The sequence below is a fragment of the Nomia melanderi genome, chromosome 3 (assembly GCF_051020985.1).
Source record: "Nomia melanderi isolate GNS246 chromosome 3, iyNomMela1, whole genome shotgun sequence".
NCBI classification, from domain to species: domain Eukaryota; kingdom Metazoa; phylum Arthropoda; class Insecta; order Hymenoptera; family Halictidae; genus Nomia; species Nomia melanderi.
In genome coordinates, this window is record NC_135001.1 from 2701248 (window position 1) to 2725273 (window position 24026).

At 44.0% G+C, this 24026-nt stretch overlaps 1 protein-coding gene across 14 annotated transcripts in view; it reads left to right on the forward strand.

The window, feature by feature from the left end:
- qin (tudor domain-containing protein qin) overlaps positions 1-24026 on the forward strand; it is a 316867-nt gene that overhangs the window by 108376 nt on the left and 184465 nt on the right. Inside the window, exon 1 of one of the 14 annotated variants that reach the window (XM_076365508.1) lies at positions 2141-2216. The exons of the other annotated variants lie outside the window; for them this stretch is intronic. The gene's annotated coding sequence lies outside the window, so the exon portion shown is untranslated. Of the gene's footprint in view, positions 1-2140; positions 2217-24026 lie in introns of those variants that run through there. 14 annotated transcript variants of the gene reach the window in all.

Consider the following 24026-nt stretch of genomic DNA (forward strand, 5'->3'; position numbering starts at 1 on the left):
GTCATTGCCTACGATTAACTGTAATAAGAGCATTTAACCCCGTAGTTCCCGATGTAAATCAACTTGTCAACGTCGACGAAATGGTCCTTTGAAATGCGACTTTAATAATAGCTCGCAGCGCGCCTTGGAAAGCGATTAAATTGTTTCTAAGCTCGCGTCATTCTAGCATTCTGTGCGCCGAGAAAATAGGGGGAACACTCGCGCGAGGAATGACTGAAAAAACGAGGAAAACGAACGCGTGACACACGCGTAACGAACTAAGAATAGAAAATCAAGAGTGATATCACGTAACGTCATCGGGTATCTGCTTCACGCTCAATCTGCCGCGCATTTCGCACGGAAGCTTACAGTTAATTTCTTGCCAGCTTGCGGTATAAATACCATTTAAAGGGAGACTCGGACGCTCCGCCCGTTAATCCGTTCTTTGTGTCGAAATCAAGTTAAAAACCGAGTGACTTACAAACTCGCACCCCGTGGAAAAGGATGATCAAGTTCTAAGTGGATCGAAATCGTCTTCGGAGTCGCGAGTAAACGGATTTCAATATCTTCAGAGTCGGGGACGAACTGCGGTTTAATATTAGCCACCAAACGGAAAGAAACTTAAGGGAATAAGTTGGCAGAACTTCGACGTTCCAAGCGCTGCTCTATGTTTTCAAATGATTCAATCACCTTAACTTCATATAGAAACCTTCATATTCTAATCTAAAAATCTCACAGTCCATGTACCTCGCTAGTTCACACCGAGAAAACACTGCTACTTATTCTCCAATAACTTCAACAAGTTACCATTTCGAATAACACATTCTCAAATCCATTTCGCTCGAAGAAAGCCAACGAGTATTTCCCAGCAAAACCCAATCAGCACAAGGAAAATCCAGTCCTCATCGTCGATACGCATACCCTAATCGCTGAACATCCTCCATCATGGCCTCTCCCTATCCGAAAAGCAGTCGCCGGGACCGTGTCCCTGGCGATTCGCCGAGTCGGTAAGCAAATTAAATCCAGTCACGTCACTCCGGTGTCCATTCCGTCGGCCAGCTGATCCCAAGATGAACCAGCGGTCCGCGTGCACGCTCTTCCGGCCAGGATCGTTCGCGAGGGTGGGAAGAAGGTATGCTAGGTAGCGCGGCGTCCGAAGCCAGAAAGAGAATTGGAATAAACCGGAGCGGAAGAACGACGAGAAGAGAGACGAGCGAGAGATACGCGTATCCCGCAGATGCATCCTCTATCCGGCAAGAGGATGCATCGGGCAACGTGGACGAGATGGAAACGAGGATAAAACGTAACCACGTTCGAGGGTGAATCGCGTCGGGGGGCGAGGGATGGCTAGGTTGGCCTGACTGCGGAAAGTGGTGGAAATGCGCGGGGCGGGCAGTCGATTTGACATGGGGCTCCATATAATCAACCAGCTGCCGTATTTATGGTTGAGAGCCAACCCTCCCTTTCGCTCCAGCCTCGACCACCCCCTTTTCTATACTTGCCGTGTGTGCGCCCATTCCTCATTCCTGCATCCTGCTCGACACACAGAGCTATTAAATTTGGAAACTCTATACTACACGCGCGCGCAAACTTGCATGTGCAGGCGGACACCGACGCACGCGATACGTGCATTCCACGGCCGGGTGTCTGCGTAGCTCAAACCTACTGCGTTTTATAAGCGCATCAAAGTTAATGGCGGAGGCGGTCGCCCCGGCTGTTCCGTCTAAAACGCATCCCCTGTTCGTACCGCGGCGTGTATCCCTCCTACTCCCCGTCTCCTCGCCAACGTCCCTGCCCGGGGAAACATCGCGGGTCCGCACGGCGCGCCACCACGGGCCGGTTATGCACGAGCTGCTTTTAATATGTGCCGCGCGACGCTGTAAAGACCGTCTTCGCCGGTTCAGAACAGTGAGAAAAGCTCGTGTAAACACGCGGCTGAATCGCGCCGGCTGTCCCGGCAGCCATGCGCTTCAGAATACACCGCTCACGGCCCCTTGTCCGGCGAGCACTCGTTATCTTTACGAGTTACGCTGCGCCAGGCTACCTGCGATGACGATGACGGCGATGCTTCTTTAGACGTTCAGTTAACTGCGTGACTTCGAATGACGTCTACGGCTGTTTCGCATGCTGAACTGGATAATAACGGTGTATACGGAGCCGCATCGTTCCAACGGGAACACCTCTGCCCCTGCCACCTTACGCTGCCGGGGATTCCGCGGAATGAAACGAAATTCTGGGTAGATGTGGTCTTCTATAAGTTTTATATTCATGTGTGCTTTCGGCTTTTGTTGGAGGAATTGGGGATTTTCGGCTGGTTTTTGGGGATGGGAAGATCGGAGGAGATTCGTAATTGTATATCGTTGTGGTTGTTTATTCGTTGTTAGTGGATTGACACTAGGTCCATGAGACGTGTCAGTTTGAAGTATTGAATATTATAAATGCTTGGTAAATACTGATGTAGATTTTGATTGCTACAAGTACTAATTTCCTCGGGAACAACAGAATTTTCACCAAATGTCCGTGAACCTAGCGTAAAATTACTTTGGTATTAACCTTCTACGGTCCCAAACAAATGATTTGATCACTCGAACAGTAAAAGATAAGTACGTAGTTTCCTTTTTTTACATTAATTAAGCAATTGATAAGTAATTCAGCTTCATCTACTGAAGGTTTCGTATATATTATAGAATCTCCGTCCGCAAAGAGCTAAATGTGCCCAGAAAATTCTACATGATCATTGTGTCTATCCTCAGTCTCTCCATACGTCAGTATATTATTCAAAATTGCTTCTTCCACGAGTTGTCTAATAAATCTCAACCTAACCTACAATTATCAAACGTTGTTGCACGTATGAACGGAAGGTTTCTCAATCCCACTGCAAATGCGCGTCGAAACGGGATTACTGGTGGGAAAATGGATTGATGTAAACGGCGACAGGTGGCAAGACGTTCGAGCGGTTCGGTGTTATAGAACACCGTATATATCGGAGACGGGTGGCGTGTGCAGGTGAGCAGGATCGTATTTTTGTTTACAATCCCCGGCGTATCTGTACTTCGAACGAGCTGGAATATGGCCACGGTTCCGCCCCAGGAGTTTTCCGGTAACGATACAGCTCCGCCGCGCCCGACGTATAAACGTGCCGCAATAAAAGATCGGTGTAATTTAGCTCGTTCTAGTTGAGCCAACTTTACTGCCGTTCGCGTCAGGAAAAAGGGACGACTGCGTTGAAACTTGCCGCTCGGTTACCCGCTCGCGGCTCCTCTATCGGGCCCTATCCTTTCCAACTCGAATACCTTTTCCGTTCTCGCACTTCCTTCGCCAATGCAACACGCCATTTGTACGCGGCTGACAAATCCGGTGAAAAATCAGTGAAGCGCGTTTGCCAAAATCTTTAATTTATGAATGTATTCCCATGGATTTCAACCGGAAGCAGAGTCTACGGTTCCTTAAACTGTAAAATAGTAATAAAACGGCAATGCAAAGTTCACGTTTCAAGTGGTATTATATTATTGCCAACCAGGCTGGGCTAGCAATTAACACGTTCGCTACCAGCGCTTATTTCGGTGGCGGTCTTCTCAATTATATTTTCTTCAATCCGATAAATCTTAAGAAAATATTCGAAAAATGAAACTGAAGCGAGTCATTGGGTTCCTAAATATAATGTCCTAGTTTATTATTTCTAATAACAATATCTATAGGCTACATTTCATTTTCATTATATAAAATATCATCACAAATATGTGACGCTGGTAGTGAACGTGTTAAATGGTTTACGTTTGAGTTCATTACAATGCTGCCACTGTAGCTTGATGATAAGTTTATTAAGACTGCATAGGAGATATGTAGTGATACGTGTAATACGATCGTAATACTGAATGTATATTTTGCTTCTGTGTGGTGTTTGCTAAGGTGTCTGGCTAGTGTTGATTGCTTCTACTTGCGAATGACAGTGACCGTGATACGACGTTATTAGTTTTTTCTCTGCCTGATTGTTTTATGCTTGGAACGAGGATCTTTCAGGAATAAAAAGTTTCTATGTAATAGCTGTCTGTGCGAATCACTTGAGAAACATAAAATTACATAAACATTTCGTGCCAAAATGTAATTCACTCGTCATTGTTACACAATAAATTCCATTCGAAGCGAAGAGTTGCACGAAGAAACTGTACTTCCTACTTTTAATCTACTTGTACACGAATAATACACAATTCATGTCTGACTTCACATATTTCATCGAGTTCCAGCTGCAAAAACGAAAGTCACAGTCAATCGTCGACACCGGTCACGCCAACGTTACGTACGATCGTTCCTGATCGAAGCATAAAAGTAAATAGACTGCGAGCCTTATGTAATTACAGCAGTCTCGATCTCCTAAAACTTGTTGAACGCTCGGCGAAACGTTCAATAAACTTGACTAACGTTCCTGTCTTCTTTGGAACGCAGCGGAGCGTCCAATCGAATGCATTTTTATCAATCCATGCAAATTACTCCTGAAGTCCGTATAAGCGACCTGCCATTAAATAGTCTCGCGAACCTTTGCCAGCAACAGCCTGCAAATCCTGTTGCGCCAGGATTGGACATTAATCTCGAATTTACTCGTTCGATGGAGGTAGTCTGTCATAATCAGGATCGAGTTTCCGAAAATTTCAGATTCTTTAGATTTCTAAAATTACAAAGAACAGAGTATGCCGTACAAAGAATAATCACATAATATCTTATTACTATAATGATATCTGGAGCACGATTGTCGATCATTGAGTTTTTCTGCATTTTCGAGTTCTCACAGACCTCAAACGTTGTGGCGTTATCGAACGAGTCCGCGGTTCAAGTGAGAACGGCCGACTCGAAACGTTGTAACGGCGGACTTATTAATTATTGATCGTCTAGTCGCGCGGTGGATTTGTATTCGTTGATTTGATGACACAATTCTCGGAGGCCGGCGCGTGAATATTGGACGGCGCGTTGTCTGTAAACGAGCTGTATAATTAGGGGACGCTAGATTACCGGGTAACGTCGCGCCACGCAGCGCTTTAAATATTTTATACCGTTGGCTTATACTTCTCGAAAGCCAGAGTTTGATTAAAAAATGTTGAACGGCATAGCTCGTTACTTTCGAAAAACGAGATTACATCGGTGCTCCGCGGACGAATCCGGGGACTCGAGTGTTCCCGATGATGGACGGACATTAAGGACAATGTAATTAGCTACCGGAACCTCGTAAATCATGATACTTGCAACTATCCCTTGGGAGTCAACACTTAGTTGATTGATCACAAGCTCTTGTTTGGATTTTTCCTTCATTATCGTTCGCGAAATAATGCCTCGTTAGTAGGTCGACGCACGGGTATAGCGGCGTGCGAATAGCGAAGCATGGAGACATTTTTACACTTCGAGTTTGTTCGATTCTACATAGAGAATAGAATTCACAGAATTACAGATATTCTTGTCGATGATTATAAAGATTCATACTTTAGATAACTTATAACTTGTAATGTCTTATATTAGTTTGCAGAAGTGAAGAAGCAGTAACAGTTTACTACATTTACTTTTAGTCGTAATTTATATTATTATCTTGGATTTAGAATAGCTCGTAGATTACTTATAAATAAATAGTACGGCGTCGATCGATGTACATATGAACGAAAAAAAAACAGAAAAATAGGAAATAATTTACAACCCGATCCGATACTTCGGAAGCAATGATAAAAGAACGGGTTACAGGTTTAATGGCCATTAGGATTTCGAACAGTTCATGTAAACACGCTCGCAAGTGTGCACTTGATTGGATTACGAGGGAGGGTGCGATCGAAACGTTTCGAATTTCTAAAGAATTCAATTAGAGTGTCAGCGACAACGAGCAAAAACACGATAGAAACAACCGACACGGTGTTAGTCGATTTAGAGGGCCGATTAAATGGAACCCTGATATTCTCCGGGCGATTCGAACAACGGTGAACAATTTCGCCGAACATTGTGTACGTGGCTGTTACACGTTAGGTCGGATATAATGCCGCGTGATTATTGCGGTTAACTTTGCAGGATAGCTCGTGTTCCGCTCGTATTACGGTATCCAATATCCTGCACGTGTGAATACTTGCATGTACGGCTTTACAGCGCTGCTAAACGGTAATCAGCTGCACGGTATCTGAAACCATCGGGAAAAATATTCCCGAGCATCCTCTATATCGGTGTTTTCATCACTTACTACTGTCGAGTCCGCAAAATGCAGTGGAATAAACAATTCCATTGAAATTTGAATCAGCTTCTGTATCTGTTATACCGTGAATGAACGGTTCGGAATCGTTACGCTGTAAATAAGAAACTCAGAATGGAAATATTTATCGTGCGCTGCACAATGTCTTTCGCAGCTATGTTGATTAAGTTCATATCACGATTTTTATTGTATTGATCTACCAGGAATGAAGGAAACTTGTATTTAAATGCAAACTTGCATTCGTTTGGAAGCGTGGTAATTAATATATTGTCAAACATATCAATTGGTTTGAAATATTGGACAATGAAAACGATTTTGACTCTTAATAAGTTTTTATGAAAATAAGAAATCTATGTTTGCATGAAAATTTGCTTAGATGTTAATTAGAACAGATTATAATCCATTGTACCTTTATTTAATGATGAATCTAGTTTGTTTCACTGTAACGGGTATGTCCGAGAAATTCAATTTCTGAAATTTCAAATAATTTTATTACAAACCCTGAACAGCCATCCAATCGCTCCCGTTAAAAACTGGGATTATAACATCACGTTTAGATCAGTGCTCTTAAATCTCTCCTTTCGGGTTAAATGAAACGAAATTGCCTTAATCTGCGATTTTGATCGCATCATCGCGATGTCTGAAAAATATACTGCGGAGCTTTGGCCGCCTCGTTTCCCATTAAACGTCGTTCGGCCGTCGACGGAAGATTATAGATCACGCTGGAGTCTACTTTACCTATAAAAATCACTTCTCGTCACTCTTTACGATCCAACCAGCCGACAGCTTCCGAGTAATTAATACTTTTCCTGCCTAATCAGAGTGAAGTACCGCAGCGAACACCGAAAATCACGCAGCATCCCCCAAAAGAATGATGCCTATCACGAAAAAACATCGAATAAAAATCACTTCTCGTCACTCTTTACAATCCAACCCATCCGGTGCTCTCCGAGTAATCAATACTTCTCGTACCTAATCAAACCGAGGCATCGCCGCGAACCACGCAGTGTCCGCGACGAAAAAAAATGATCTTTTACCGGAAACATCTCATAAAAAAATCACGCGTAGGATTCCGCTCGCGCGAGAATCCCGTGTTTTTTAATCGGGAAACCCACGTCTGGTCCGTGGGAAGTCCATTTTGTAATCCGGTCGACATCTGCGCCCCATGGCGTCCATGGTCCCGCGAAAGGGTCCGCAGGCGAGAGAAAATTTCATCCTGCATGTTACCTACCAATTGAAATCTTTCGGTCGTTTTGGCCACGTCGAATCGAAAGCACTCTCGGTTGGTCGGATTTAATTTAAACATTCCCCGATAACTTTATCAAAAAATCTCGTCCTCTCTTCTGCAGCTCTCCCCTTCCTACCCCCGTCTTCCTCCGTGCCTCCCTCATCCATCCCGGCCTGTTTTTCACAGAGGCGCGTCGTGTACGACGAGAGAAGATATTACATCCTCTGCGTTCATCCGTCAATTTCCGCCGGACAGTTCTTTTGCTCGCGTAATCGATTATCGAGCACTCGTGCGTTCTCCCCCGTCCCCCTTGTAAATTGCACGGGCGAATCGCGGAGCCGGGGAGACGTTGCGCTATCCCATGCGTGAGACCCGATTAATAAGCTGAAAGGGAGTCCCTTAATCATCGACTTCTTCGTCAGTCACGGTTTTTTTGCGCCAGACATCCGGCTGTCGATGCCATTTACCATTCGATACGCGCATCGCCTGTCGAGTTAACCCCTTGTCGGACAATTTTCTTCGCGGCCGTGCTCGTCGGACTCTTTTTACCGGTAACCCTCGGAGTACCGGCACTTCAGCAATCTCACGAACTGACGGAATCTTTACATTTACACCATTCTCACTCGCACCTCTCTCACTCGCACCCTAACCTTTCGTCCATAATCAAAATTCACGTGGTCACGTACACGCTTCATTTTCACGGCCCCAGTCGCTCGGTCTCGAACACTCCTCCTTCGCGCATTTCCAGGCACTCGGCGTTTCCACACATAATCATCGTTATTTCCAAACAAGTCAACGCCGCCAATTTTAGCGTAAAAGAGAGAGACAGAAATTGACCCTGGGTCCATTCTTATAGTGATTTACAAACGGTGGTAGAGGTGGTGACTCAGGGCTGAAGCTCACTCGGAGGAAACGGCAAGCTGGCCCTGGGGTGACGCGTGAGGTTGGTCCGCGGTGACGTGGAGAGCTGGCCCGGGGAACATCGGGGGCGATATGACGCTCCGGGTCAAAATCCGAATATTATCGGGGATGACGAGTTGCTTTCGACCATCTATACCCACAGTCCTTTACATATCTGCTTCTTAACAATTTACGTGAAATCTGTTACATCTGAATTTACATTGATTGCATAAGTTATCGGAGACAGTCAAAGTGCGAGCTTAGTAATTTGTACAATTTTGATTTTTATTCAATTAAACCGAGAATCCTCGTCGCGAGTCTTACTCGCGCGGCAGGGGGTTAAAGACGTTGATCAGTCTGAGCATTAATAAGCCAGAGCTGAAAACATTGTCGAGGGACTGGGGAAATTCGACGATCATCTATTCGTTCGAGGAAATTCCGTCAAGGTGAACACACGCTTTATTTTCGATGCATTCTGTTTTGGAGCAAGGAGAGGGGAGGATTTCATAACGCGCCGTGCATTCGTGACATCAAAGAGACGGCTCGGGTACAGCCCCGTCTGATCTCGCGTTATTCGCGTGTTACTCTAATGCGATCCGACCGCCTTCGCGCGAGTCTTCTTTGAATCGAATCTTCTTACTCCTAATCTCAAACGTGCGATGTGCATCCTGGTTGCGACGTTTTGAGACTTCGGTCTCGGTGGAATTATCTGTCTTTCTCTTGGAAATCTGTTCTATCCAACGTCCCGGTAATTATATCCGGAATGTATTTTTCTTAAAGATCATTCTCAATCACAGGTTCATTTCAATCCGAATCCAGATCTTCCTCTCTTATCGTATCTTTCTCGTTGCCGGAATATGTCAATTAATCTAATAAAAACGCCATTCGATGCACTTCGACCCTCAAAACACCAATGCAACGATCATTCGAAGAATCCTTAATAGTTCCAAACCTTCTCTTCAAATTCGACTAATATCGACACTGAAATCACACAAGACCACGAAGGAAAAAGAAGATTTCGCGTGTACGAATTCGCGAATGACAAGATTCGCGACCGACGTATAGAATAAATGCACCGCGAATATCGACAGAAGGGTACGCTCGTTCCGAGCGTTTTCATGCAGCATTGTTAAGAGCAACGGTAGGTAAGAGTATCTACTCGTGATGGCTGGCTGAGCTTCGCTGTAATAAAAAGAGAGAAAAATGGCCGGAGGAAGACGCGGTCCCTATAAAATCGCGCGAATCCGCGACAGCGAAGTTTATCCGCGATTTTCCGCGCAACTGTATTTTCATTCGTGCCAGTTTCCGGCGCCGCGTAAAAGTGCAGCTGTCCCGCCGACAAACGCGACGCGAATACCGTGGTCGATAAGTTTACAGAAGTGCATATAGAATTCGGGATTCCGCGCGGTCGGCCGGCCGCGGACCAGGTTCGCACATACCTGCGTCATTTGTGCGCCGATTAAAACCCGCGATCATAACCCTGCCTCCACCCCCTCCCCCTCTACGTTTCATTCGACTTTTAATAGAGCAGCGTTCTATTTGATTGCGCTTTTGATCCGTACCGTGTCGGGGCTCGATCTCTGTGGCACACGCATCGTCTCCCCACCTTTCGTGCTTATGCAAACCCTTGCGCGTCCGCTGTGAAGCTGAATTCTCTGTGTCCACTTGCTCCGTTCTTCGTTGAAGTTTAGGCTGCGATTATGCTTGATGGATAGTCGAATGAACTAGAACTTTGATCAGCTCGACGTGTTAAAGTTAGTGCTGTTAATAATTCGAGCTTTGTGGAACTGTAAAGCTTCTAGGCGCAAGCTTTAATGAACTCTAAACCTTCAAGATTCAAGCTTTATAGAACTCTAAACCTTCAAGTTTTAAGCTTTGTGAAACTCTAAGCATTCTAGCTTCATAGAACTCTAAGCTTTCAAGACTCGTGCTTCATAGAACTCTAAGCTTTCAAGACTTGTGCTCCGTAGAACTCTAATCCTTCAAGCCTGAAGCTTTGTAGAACTCTACGCCTTCAAGACTCAAGCTTTATAAAACTCTAAGCTTTCAAGACTCAAGCTTCATAGAACTCTAAGCCTTCAAACTCAAAGGTGAGCCTCGAAGCGTCAGAAATCACAGCTTTATAGAACCCTGAATCTTCAAGACTCAGAGTTTAAGATTGCGTTTTGAAGCTTTAAGACTCACCCTTAGGGGTTTGAGTTTTTGAAGATTCAGGGTTCAATTTTGAAACTTTAAAAGCTCGGTCTACGCTTTGAGCGCTCAAGTCTGTATATTCAAATATAAAATAAAGAAACTAAGTTAGTGAAAAGTAAATATGTACACGGCAGCTTTATAATCGCGTGGCTCAATTAAACGTGTTTATTATTTACGGTCCTGTAAGGAAATGTTTAGCGCACAGTTATGTCGTGTTAATAGGTTATTCTTTAGACACCGGACCCTTGGTTTATCACAAGAAGTCGGCTCCTTAGTGAACACTTTGCAATGAACCTAACGAAACGAGATATTACTCGGTTCATATACGCGTAAGTTGAAATGAAATATTACCTTCCGCTTATGAATATTTAACCTTTATAGTAGATTTGGGAATATATGACTTCCTTTTGTTCTGGGAAATGCTTAATTATGACGTAATCCTTGTTAAACTAGTAAGAGAAACAATCGTAGAGCAAAGAGTATACGAATTTCTCTATAAAATTCAATATAATCCACTTTTTCCATTTTCCATTTCTACAAACAAAGTTCATACAAAATAATCTACCTTACGATTCTATAAACTATACTACTAACTCGTCGAAACTTCCAAAATATACGTTCGCCCTCCCCGATCGCTTCATCTTTACAAGAGCATTCTCTTCCCAAAAGTTACTATAGTTCACTTAATTGAACGATAATTATTTAAAGACATTTCCATATTATAACTAATGCCACCTAATGCGCTGTTCAGCTAAATCAACACCTCATAAGAATAATATAATTCAATCAAACGATTTACAATCATATTCTTCCATCTTGTGTACTTTGCTATAAATCGCACGACATTCGACGTGTTAAACACCATCAGCTCCAAACAAAGCGCAACCCCCCCTCTCCCAACGTGTACAAGCACTCCCTGCAGCGATCACGTTCCCGATTTCGATCAAAAGCTCCGCGCCAGTGGTACCCGAAGAATCTTTTCCGCCAGTCTATATTCATGATCATCTTCCCGCGGCCCGTTTCTTTCACACATTTTCTATTCCATTTTCCGTCCCGTCCCCCTTCCCCTTTCATCCCGTATCAATTCACTTTTCCAGATCACGTCTACACACAGGTCCGCCTAAACGAGTACACGTTCCCCAGTGTTTCTCTCACGTCCGTCCCTTCGTTTGATCCGCGTCTGCGCCCTTCGGCCGCGGGACCGCTCCGTAATTGACCGGTGGCCAAGAAAATTGGGTCGCCTAGCTCGGTCGCCTAGCAATCATCGGATAGATCAGTCCGGCCCGCGTAGTTTCCCGTTCGCGGCACGCGCTCGCTCGCCGGCCGGAACACCGCGCCGCCATTTTTCCGTTCCGGTGACGAATTTTCAACGGGATGCCCGTCATTATTCGCGCAATTACGTTAATGTCCCAGCGCGCCTCTGTGTAGATGAATTCGCTTATTAAATCGCCGCTCATAATCACGGCTGATAAATGCGCCGCGGATGCCTCCGCCGTATTTCGTTCGTTTTTTCCCCTCCTCCCCGCCCTCCCTCTTTCCCATGACCCGTTCCGCGAGCGTACGCGCTCTCTTTCGACCGATCGTTCTCTTTCCGAGCTCGATTAATCGCGGTCGAAAGCGGCGAACGACGAAAGGCCGCGATTTATGCAAATATTACTGCACCCCGGATGATGCCTTTGCGCTCCGCGCGGAAATGTATTACGCGGCCTCGCAAAAACGACATGATTTCTCCCTTGAGCACGACGTAATTGAAGCGATGGAGTCGTTTTAGCGGGGCGAAAAGTGTATTAAAATTTGAATGGCGTGCGCTGCGTCGCGCCGAAATTTCGCGGCCACGAGAGAGAGGCAGAGAGAGGATGAAAGAGAGAGTGAGAGAGGCGGGCTAGTTGGCAACGGGCACCGCGTCCACCGATTTTTCGAAAGTCACGTATCCAGGGAAAATGGCGGATACGTCCCCGGTTGCCGATACGAAAAATCCCACGGCGTGTTTGTTTTCGCGGGCCCGCGCGAGCCTGGTCGTAATGAATTATGGAAAACTATAGGGGCTATAATCTGCCGGGGTTCGTTTAAAATGCGCAGCTCGCCGCCCCACCATAATTAGTTCCGTTTGCTTTAAAACGGCTGTTAATTAATTTTCTCTCTTCCCCCTTTTGCTTTTCTTTCCCTGTTTTTCTGTTTCTCCATCTCCCTTTATCCCACGTTTCTTTTTTTCCGGCTAATTGTTTCGAAAATTCGTTCTCGCGAAACCGGCCGCGCCACGCGACCGTGGGCCGAGCCTGGTCGCATTTCCTCTGTCGGAAATTACTTCCATCCGTGTTTTTCCTCGATTCGCCGTTCACCTTCCAATGTTTCGCTGATCGGAACCCGTGAGTACTCTTTGGTTGTTGCGAGGAGTTAACCCTTTACGGGCCTGAACTCCTGGAACCCGAATTCGGAGTTCATCCTGTATCGAACATCATTAATACATTGACTGCCACGGTGGTGACCGGTGAACGGGCCTTCCAAATTGCTTGAAAACAATTACAAGAAAATTGATATTGAATCAAAATATTTAGTAACACGAAAAGCTAGATAGTAGTGTAATATGAGCGTAATACCAAAACATTAATAATCATTTTTAATACTATTTTCCTCTATTATAAGGGAATAAATCTTACTATAACAATACCCTCGAGATTCTCGTGGCAGTCAACGTGTTAACTTCTTCCTGAAATCGATCAAGCCTCGTTCGCTTAATAAAAAAAAATTCTACGTTAATCGTACGCCTACTATCAAGCTTCTTCGTTTATAAAATAATATCCTCATTAATCGACGCTTTCCATAGACTATCCACGTTGAATTTATTACAAAATCTACACACGAAGAATTCGAGTGCTTCTTCCCAGCGTTCTTTCCTTTACCCAAATTTTATGGGAGTATCTGTATCGCATGTAATTCTGTTCCCAGTACACCTCTATCTCTCTGAACCGCTTAAGTACTTTCACGGACACTTCTCCCGATTCCTCGAGCAAAGTTCCTGCCGGTAGGTTCCTTTCGTTCCGGTAAAGAAACGGAGTAGTCAGTTATTTCGTTACTCTTGACCAACGATCCCTTTTCCTGGGCAACCCGCAGATCCTTTCTCCGATCCCCGATCCATTTGCGCCGCGAACCAACTTAATCGGCCGCTCGTGCACGCCGGCTGATTCCAGGCGAGACCTGTAAATGGGGCAAGCACCGGCATCGTCACTTTCCACGATCGGTTTCGCGTCCATCGAGCGCGCGCGCTCTGCCGCGTCGGTCTTGCCGGTTACGTGCGCGGTGTCCACGGTGAATGGAAAAGCTACGTAATCTCGCCGGCCATGTGGGATCCTGGCCGATGGAACAGGAACCGGATCAAGCGTTACGTCATGCGTGCACGATCGCACGCCGACGGACACGGTGCACGCTGGTATTTTATTAGTCATAACGCGGCTTGAAACCTGAATCGGAATATTATCCGCGGACGCGCAGTGTGGACAAACACCAAAATTTGAATGTTTAGATAACTAGAATTGACGGTTACCAATGTGTTGCTAAGTTTCTGCTATGCAGAATGATTTTTATTTCAAAAATCAAACTTCTGTGCAAATCAATTCCGTTTCTCTATTTATATAATGTTGTAATCGAAACGTGAAATATTGTCATTGATAAAACTTCATAATATTCCCATAATATAACAAAAATATAAATATGTTCAGCTCTGTACCTTACAACTTCTGTTTGAGGCATTCGTTTGCATCACTCATACTTTTGGGGTTTTCTATCCTAAACATTGTTCTATATTATGTTGTAATCGACACGCGAAATATCGTCACTAAAAAAATTTCATAATGTCCCCATAATGTAAGAAAAATATAAATATGTTCAGCTCTGTACCTTACAAGTTCTGTGTGAAGCATTCGTTTGTACTCATACTTTTGAAGCTATTATATCCTAAACATTTTTCTATATTATCCTACAATCCTCCTAAAAACTACGATTATCTACCGATAACATTCATCTCCGCGAGAAGCAAGTGTAGAGATACTCCTTGGAATCCCTAGAAATCCCTGTGAACAGGTTGACTCACCGTTGCCAGGCAAATATTCACCGCAGACCTTCCAGGATAAAGTATTTCTTTCCGAGGGTGCGTCGTGTTCGATAAATCCCGCAACGTTTACGTGCGCGGCGTCGTGTCTGTCGAGCTGAATTCGAAATGTATATATCTCGCAGCCACGCGCGGTTCCCGAGTGCCTCCGCGGATAATCGGGTTCGAGTAAAAGGAGTAAGAGGAATTCGGCTCGGTACAGTTTCCTACGGTTACACGTCTCTAGACAGAAGCCGGGGAGCGGCGCGGCTTGCGGAGATCGGCCAGTTCGCATCGCGCCGATTAAATTAGGTCCCGACTCGGCGCTGCGAATGGTGTGTTCCTTAAGGCTGTTGTCTGGCATCTTGCTCCGCCCGGATAAACTTCGTTCACCGCAGGGATGAAGTACCCGTTGATTAGACGCGTCCGCCGCCCCGTATCCTATAACGTATAAGTAAATTAGCGCCCGGTCGAAATGTATTGGTATCCTTCTCGGTTACCGGTTAGTCAGACAGACGCACACAGCGGACAGCGGAGCTTCTTTCTGACGCGGACGAAGAAATAATCGGGAACGTCGATCGGTATCGCTTTGATAAGCCGTCGCGGCGGGAATTTCATCGGCATAGATGCGGATCGCCTTTCTTACTTCGTTTGCTACCTTTTAGGGGATCTACGGTTTGAGTTTTAGGTTTCGCGGAGTTACAGGGGAATGCCTATCACTTGTGGTTTCTTCGTTTCTTCTTGGTCTGTTTTGGAAACCTGTAGAATTTGAACTGTATAAGGTATAGGGTCTCGGGGTGTAGAAATGGAGACATTCTAAAGATTTTTTGGTAATCGTTTAATTAAAACAAGTTTGATATATAATATGTGTGCTCTACGATGATAACACATTGTACGCCGGCTGAATTTCAGCTACTAGAAACGCGAGCATTGGTGATTATATTGATACTTTTAAGTATCAGCCAAGCCGAAAAATGTGACTTACGAAAAAGAATGAGGAATTTGATTTTGTAATTTTACTTTGGATTTGTGTTATACATATCTAAAACGTTACATTAATGTAGGACTAGCAATTAAACGATAGTCTGAAAATCTCGCATTATCGCGGGGCCGGCGGGTAATGTGTTACTTTCCCTTAAAAACAAAAGCACACGCGGCGTGTTCCCGCTTCACAATCGCTTTCGAGGAGCTGCCAATGATCGTCGAACAATCGATGATATCTGATCGACGCTCATGCTATTTACGCAGCACAACGAACTTACCCGCAAAATTTTGTAGATTGAAGTATTTATCTCATGTTCTTAATATTTTACTCTTACGAAATTTCCTTGGAAACAAAGATAACATACCAAACAACGTACTCGAGAATCAGAGTCCTTGAAAAGTCCATTCTTGTCCTTGTTTCTAAATCTGTACCACTCAGAATTCATGTTCGCCGAGTGTTAGAAATTCGAGCAGTTCCCGTACACAGGTGAAGATGATGCTACTCGCTGCAGTTAATTCCACTTTGCTGCTTAAGGAAGTCTACTGCCTAATAGTTGTGGAAGTTCCGTGTACTTCATCAGCGTAGTTAGGGCAGCGAGCTTAATATAATTAAATGATCACTTACGTCCCATCAGCTTAACACGCTGAGATATTCGCGCACAGTGTCCCGCAGCTAATATTCCCACCTCAGTGTAAAAACAAGATCATTCAGACATCTCAATCAACGGCAACACAAATATCTTTTCCTAGCAACAACCTATTCGATACATCTATCCCTCAACATAACCAGCCATTCCATTTACTCCCAGCCCCGAGTTATTCCTCAGCCAAGTAATTCGCAGCGTTACAACAATCGTCCCAGAAAACTTCGTTAGCCCAGTTGCAGCAAGAGCAGGGAAAAACATAATCCCGTAGCGAACGCTTCAAATCTCCGACAGCTGTGCGCCACGCGTCGTAAACGCCGGGAAATCGTCGAAGCGGTGAAGTGGGGATAAAAAATGGCTCGGTTCCCGTTTGCGGGAGGATTAATTAACCTGTCGTTGCTGGCCCGCGCGCACCGCGAGCAGAACTCGCGTTGGTTCTAGCTCGTGGGAAAGGAACGTCGGACCGTTTAAGCGCGCAGGTAAGTTGCCGGGATGCTGATTGAACTAAACAGCCTCACCTTCTCCCTTACCATCGACACGCGGGGCGGCCCTGCGCGGAACAGTTCGACCGAGCAAATTGCCGGCGGGCTGTCAGTAACACCGAATGTGTTCTTTGCATCCTCTTGGCAGCAGGGATAACCGCGCCTCTCTGCCCGCGAACAAACCCCGAATTTCCACTCGGCGCTGGAATTCTCTCTGTTTCGGGGGCCGGGCGTGTTGGTACGAGAACCTCGGCTGCACGGTTTCAGATTCGCCGGTTCGAGGCCCCGATAAACGTTCCCCGTCCGAATTCTTCGCGGGAAATTAGTTTACATAAATTTCGACGTGCGGGAAGCGTTCCGCGTTTTATAACGGGAAACTCAGCTCGCCGAACGTCTGTGTTGTCTCGTGTCTGTGGAGGAGCGCGCGAAATCGCCTTGTTCCTTGTTCGTTAATACGCCGCTCGCTCGTTGTGTGCCCTCTCTGCGAGCGTTAATGATGATTTACTTTCGGACGGCCTGTAATTATTAGGTATTGCGGCGAGTAATACGCTATTTTCTCGATAGCGATAAGTAGCTACCGCGGATAACGCGCGAGCGCGCCGTATAACGAGATGAACGGTTTAATGAAGATTTACATCGTCTAAGCCTTGTTGCTCCTATCGGGAAAGTCTTCAGCGTGGAAATTAATTTTTACTCCGTTGCGGGGGATTTCTGCTGTGTGCGATCTCTCGTTTGCGATTGCTTGGAATGTTATAGTTTCTATTGGCAAATGTTTGTCGGATGGAATTTTTGGTTGAATTGAGATGCGAGTGAAGGTTTATTTTTAAAGATTTTAACGTAATGGATTAGATTTGATTGTGATTTGAACGTTTGGTTTGCGAGCGGTACGTAGATTGTGTTGGATTAATTTTGAAGTTCAGTGTTTCCAAGGATACGCGATCTGGTGGTTATTAATCGCGTTTCCTTGATTAATATAAGAAACACCGTTACTAGCATTGACTCCCAACTGCGGTAATAAAGTTGCGTTTAGTTCCGTTTTATAATAGCAATTTGTCTGGCTCGTCTATCATTCTACCCTCTCACCGAGTCCATTTTCTCCATTTTCTAACAGTTATAGCGCAGTAAACTCGATAATACTATTTTACTTTCGAGCGCCGCAACATGTCCGATTATACAAACATTTACTTATTATTAGCGGAGCGTAGTTTTAATCCATTTACAGCGCACTCCCGTCCGCGAAGCACAATAAGGCAAATATTACAAGAACAGATCGTTCGATTTTATATCGATAACATCGACGGATCTTTATTGCTGCCTATTTACAAGTCATAAACTACTACACAAACATTCGATGGAAATAATTCACGCGCGGATCGAGAGTAATCGCGAGCTGCTTTCGGTTCAAACAGATACGTTACATCGTTTTATTCCGTGTCGCTCGTTGGATTCATTGAAATGCGACGTAAACGCGTTAACGAACATCATTTCTCGTTTTTCGAAACTTCAGCCGGGGATACGCGCGATCGTTCGCCGCGGAGTGATTATAATTACCGCACAATTGCTGCGTTTATTAGGAGATTTACATTCAAGTTGAATATACCAGTCACTTACAGCGGCGCAGTTTAAACGGCACGGGCGCGCGCTCGGGCTGCGCGAACCTGCAATTATGTAAAACTCGAAACGTTTATTGCGGCCGGTAAAACCGAAACGCGCGCGGAATGGAAAAGCTTCGGTTTCCCGTTACACGTTTCGCGGACTTAATTGCAATCGGATATCTAACCAAATAATCTCCCGGTGGAAATTGTTCCACTTTTCGGCACGGAGACGGTAGCGCTGTCTGTGCCGGCTAAATTAATTGCACGCGTTTGCGTAACGCGCCTTGTTTGCGATCATATTATTCGTGCCCGCAATTTGCATCTCGATACGCCGAGTATTTCCTATGATGGAACCACGAATTCCAGCGTAATTCGTTTCCTCGAATGCATTCCCTGAAAAGTAACGCGATCTTAATTGGTACTTAATCGACGTTGAGAATAACTCCGTGGGATTGCGCGAAATTTTTAATGTCTTTATTTATATGATCTTTCTTTTATTTTCGTGTGGAAGTGGCAATCAATTTTCATCTGCAATTATACTTCACCGTAACAAGCATCTAACATTCTTACCATTCGAAGACAACAAATTAACGAGCATGACGGAATGTTCAACTCGATTTGTTCCATTCTTCAGCTGAAAGAAAAGCTTCAATAGTCAATCTCCAATTCCTACACTCGCCCTTTAATAAATTAAAATCACAATGAAAATTTGGTACGGACAGAAAAACCATGAAACTTCTCATTGAACTCCAACTTAACCCTTGAGCCTATGATATCTTTCTCAACTCTGATCGATATGGCTACTTTGCTATTAATAATTTATTAGAAAAAGAGAAAAATTCTAAGCATATATTACGCCTATATTTCCTTTTAAGTATAATGGTTAATTACAGAGGAATAATATTTACTCTGAATTCAAATGAACTGAGTAATATACATGTATTTATTGAATCATGTTGAAAATCTTCACGACGAATCTCAGTCGTTGTAGGACAGGGGGTTAAAACGGTACAAACCAGTCCAAGTAGGTCCAAATCAATCATTCTAAATCTCCACAAGTCCCAGCTGAATTCCAGCAAAAAGGCAACCCGTCGAGTCCGCGTATCAACGCAATTCGTTGTGTAAGACACCCGTGACCAGATCCAATTACACGAAAGATACACCGTACGCAACGGCAGCTAACGCGGAAGAAGCAAGGAGTCAGTTTTTCGCGTGAAGTTCCATCGCGCGGATTCGAAAGTAGGATGCGAAAGCGAAGGTGGTGGCCGCGAAGGAGCGCGTCATGCGCGGAGGAACGTGGCGTCTATTTAGTCAGCCGTGAGGAACGCGCGGCTGTCCCTCGGGCACCGCGTAAAAACGCGCGACGCTCGTTATCCACGCATCGGCAGCCGCCTCGCTGCGCGGCGCGGCACGGCGCGCGAACCAATTAAAAGTTCCGTCTTCGAGTCGATCGCAGCCAGCCCAGCCACTCGACAGAGCCGGTCTGGTCTATCTCGTCTCACCTTCGTCTCCGACTGTTAGCGTCCGAATGATCCGATGACAAAGCGGAAGTTTTTCCTTGTCACCGGAGAATGGGAGCCCGGAACTCGCTGCCGGCGACAAACGGAACGTAACCGAACGCGTCTGGCACTCGTTAGAGGACTATATTAATAGTTTCCGGGGGAATAAGACGGGAACGTGTTTGTTCCTTTCGGGAGAGAGAATCTTCGGGGAGGATCATTCGGGGAGAGGATTTTAATAGGAATGCGCGAGGTTTAGGAGTTACCGGGGAAACTTTGTCTGGCTTTGTTTAGTTCGTAAATTTAGAATGATGAGTATTGCCATCATTTTTGTGTTATGTTTGATTAATTGAGAGAGGATTTTTTGCTGGGATCAGTTGGAGGGGAGAATTTTGATAGGAATAGGCTGGTTTCGGGAGTTACTGGAGAAGTTTTTCTGGTTTCGTTTAATTTGCTAATTTCGAATGATGAGTATTGTCGTTATCTTTATGTTGCTTGATTAATTGAAAAAGGTTTTTCGGCAAGGAGCATTCAGAGTAGAGGATATCGATAGGAATGGTCGAGTTTTAGGAGATACCGAATAGGAATGGCTTTCTAATTTTGCTTCAATGGATTTGATTTTGTGTGTGTCATGGTTGATTGATCATTAGATCTCCTCCTTAATTATACAGTGGTTCTAAAACGAAGTCGCGTTTTAATGTAAGTGGGAATGTGGTTTAAGTTACGACTGTAGTCACTGTGGAGTAAATTGCTTGAGATGGTTATCGTTTCCGATTATTTATGTGCGTTTAAACATTTATGAGCGAGAGATTACATGTTTAACAGGTCAATTATAATAAAACGTGAATATTTTTGTCGCAAGGAGTCAAGAGTAATTTCCTTTAGCAGACTACTAGAATATGTGCAAATATTCGATAACATTCGTTATTGATTATCATTCATTACGCTTCATGTTTACTGAATACCGGTACATAATAATCGTTGTAAATAATCTACCGTACAAAGCAAGAGAATGCGAGTAATTAATTGAAACGTTACGTGAAAAGACAGTGTTCGCAAATTTCGCGGAACTGTTTGTCGCCCTGGGCGCTATTTTTCACCGGCAATCGTCGTTCGAGTCCACTGTAATCAGTCATACCGAAGATTTAGCAACAGCACGGTCGTTCCGGTAAACGTAATTACAAAGGAATCTATAATAAAACGCAATGGTAGCGTGTCAAGCAACTTTTTGCACGGACACTTGCCACCGAAGGATTAAGAAATCGATGAGATTACGGGGCGGGGCAACTTTTTCCCGTGTTTGTCGTTTCTGTTTGTTGAGCAACGAGGATTAACCACCGCAAACGGATAATATGTAACACTGCGCGTTTGCTACGTGAAATTCTCAGGTGTACATTGAAATTTATCTCTCTCTTTCCGTAAGAATGAAATACTGTTTCATATTTAACGCTATAATTTACTGCCGATGATATACACCTGATTACCTAATCCAGAATTCATCCTGTTTTCCGTCCAGTTCGGCGATAATTGATTGGCATACCTCCGTTTCATCGGTGAGAACTTGCGTAAATTTCTTCGTTTTACCATTCTAGAATTTTGTCCAGTCCGAATTTTCGTTTTCTCGCTGATTTGATACGAAAACCGTGTTGGATGTTCTTGTATATTACTCTAAAACTGGGTAGAATATTTAATGCCTTTGGACTGGAACTTAATTAATTCTGATCATCTTGGAGGTTATAATTTTCGTGATTCACTGTTAAGCACGTTCGTGCCTTAAAAATTCAAATTTAAAGGCAAGCGATTTTATGAAGTCCATGAAAACTTTGGTTGGTTTCTGTGAACCACGCTGTAGGAGCGAAATTCACGCAAGGCATTCGATGCTTTCCGGATTATTCAATATTAGAAGAGTTTCAGCTAGGAGATTCATAACGTTTTAAGGTCTGCCAGGCGAAGTTTCGAACGTTTAATTAAAGTCGTTCCTTAGAAGGATCTGAAACTGTAGGGCTGTCATTGCATTGTTCATGTTGTTTCGCAAGTTGAAATGTTCTTTGAACTTTGCACCATACATCGAGCACAAGAAATATTTCCCACTGTTCCATATAATTTAAAAAAATCCGTATCAATATGCATAATTCACGAAACGTTTAAGACAACCTTTTCAAAGGATATTATATTTCATTTCTTAAATTACGAAATTTAATTTGAAACGTCCGATAGCGCATCTGAAAAAAACCCACGCTTTTTATTTTCGATGTAACGTAAAAACGTGGTAATAGAGAAGGTGATGTATTATGCATATAATGCTTGCGAAAAATTAATTATCGTTGACTTTTAAATTTGCGGGTTCGCGCAACGGAATAAATCTTGCCTCTTTCTTTTTTTTTTTTTTTTTTATAATATTAATCGCGCCTGTCAGTGAGGTGAAACGTTACAGTCATTTGTTTCAATTTACAAATTGAGAAGTGAACGCCGCTGTGTTCCCATTTAAATTCTTCGCGCTTGCGTAACCTCGCGCGATGCAACGATACGTGGCCCCGCCGTTGACCGTTCCGCGTTATGTATATCGTGTCTTCGTTTCGGTTTTACACGAGTTTCTTTTTGCTGGCTTCCGCTAACGGACGGCTTATTATTATGGGACACCGAAAATGTAAAGTCGTTAAGATTATCAAAAACTCGCGCGAACCTGTCCGTCCATTAAAATTTCTGCGGTCCACGCAACTGCGATTTATTATTCATTCATCCCATAAAATTGTATCAACATATTTTCAAAGCGAATTTTTAATACTAATTACATTACTTAATTGATGTCTTACTCATTAATGTTGCCTACATCATCCATATTGGAGTGAAGGTTTTTTTCTTCTCGAATGACTTCTATAATTCTGAATTTAAAAAACTTTACGGAGGTTATATACATTTCAATATTCTTCTTCGTATTTTTTTTTGCTTAGAGTTTAGTCGCGTTTGACCTTGAACTTTTCAAAATCTTATTTAGTGTCACAAGAATCTACAAATTTCAATTTCAAAGAAGTCTGTTCGTCTGAGGACGAGTTCATAATTGAAAAGGAAGGTCTACTCAGAAGTTATCACAAGTCAAAATTTGAATTTCAAAGAAGTCTGTTCGTCTGGGCACGAGCTTATAATCAAAAACGAAGGTCTGTTCACAAATTACCACAAGTCTAAATTTCAACTTCACAAAAACTTACTGAACGTAACCGTGAACAACAATATAACCACCATATGTTCAGCTCTACACCTTACAACTTTTGCCTACAGCATATACTCGTATCACTCGTACTTTTGAAATTATCGAGTTGTGCCGAGAAAACGGTCGTTTGGCCGCACCATAGACAAAATCCAAAAATTCAACCATTCAGACAACTAAACCTAAAGATTACCAATGTGTCCCTAAGTAATCTTTACCATACAAAATGATTTTCATTTGAAAAATCAAAATTTCGTGCAAAAACATCCGTGTCTCTACTCCTACAACATTGTAATCGAAACACAAAGTATATATTGTCATCAAAGAAACTTTTTAATATCCCCATAACGTAACCAAAAACATAACCACCATATATTTAGCTCTATACCTGACAACTTTTATTCGAAGCATTCTTTTCTATCACTTATACTTTTGAAGTTACCGAGTTTTGTTCAGAGAACTGCGCGACGCGTCGATAATCAAGAAAGGAGGATACGCTCATCTAAGACGGGGCGTTCCGCGACGCGTTACGAAGGTATTAAACTATTTCTATTGTATTCGAGGTGTGTGCCATTTTAGGACGAGTTTGCGTAATTGCGAGAGGTAATTGCGCACGGGACAGGGGCACTTCTCCCCGTTCCTTTTCGCGCGCTTTCAGCCGGCCGAGTTCTCTTCAGTTCAATGGAGCAGCATTCTCCCCGGTGCCCGTCGCGAGCGAGGAATTCGCAGCGCCGGGCGCTGAAGTCATTTAGACACCGTGAAATATTTTATGTTTCGCCGTTTTGTGTGAGCGATTCCAAGGTGACGCGCCCCGGGGAAAATCTTGCCCGCGAATTTCCGACGCGGCTGTCTCAGCCAGCTCCTCGTCGCGGTAATAGTTACCTGGCGGAACGCCAGCCCGACTGATCATTTAATAATGCTTGTAATGGCAATGCTTAACCCTTTAACGGTCGAATTTCATTTGGAAATTCTTGATTTTCGTGCGCAATTGAAAACGAACGACTATGTAAGAGTTAACA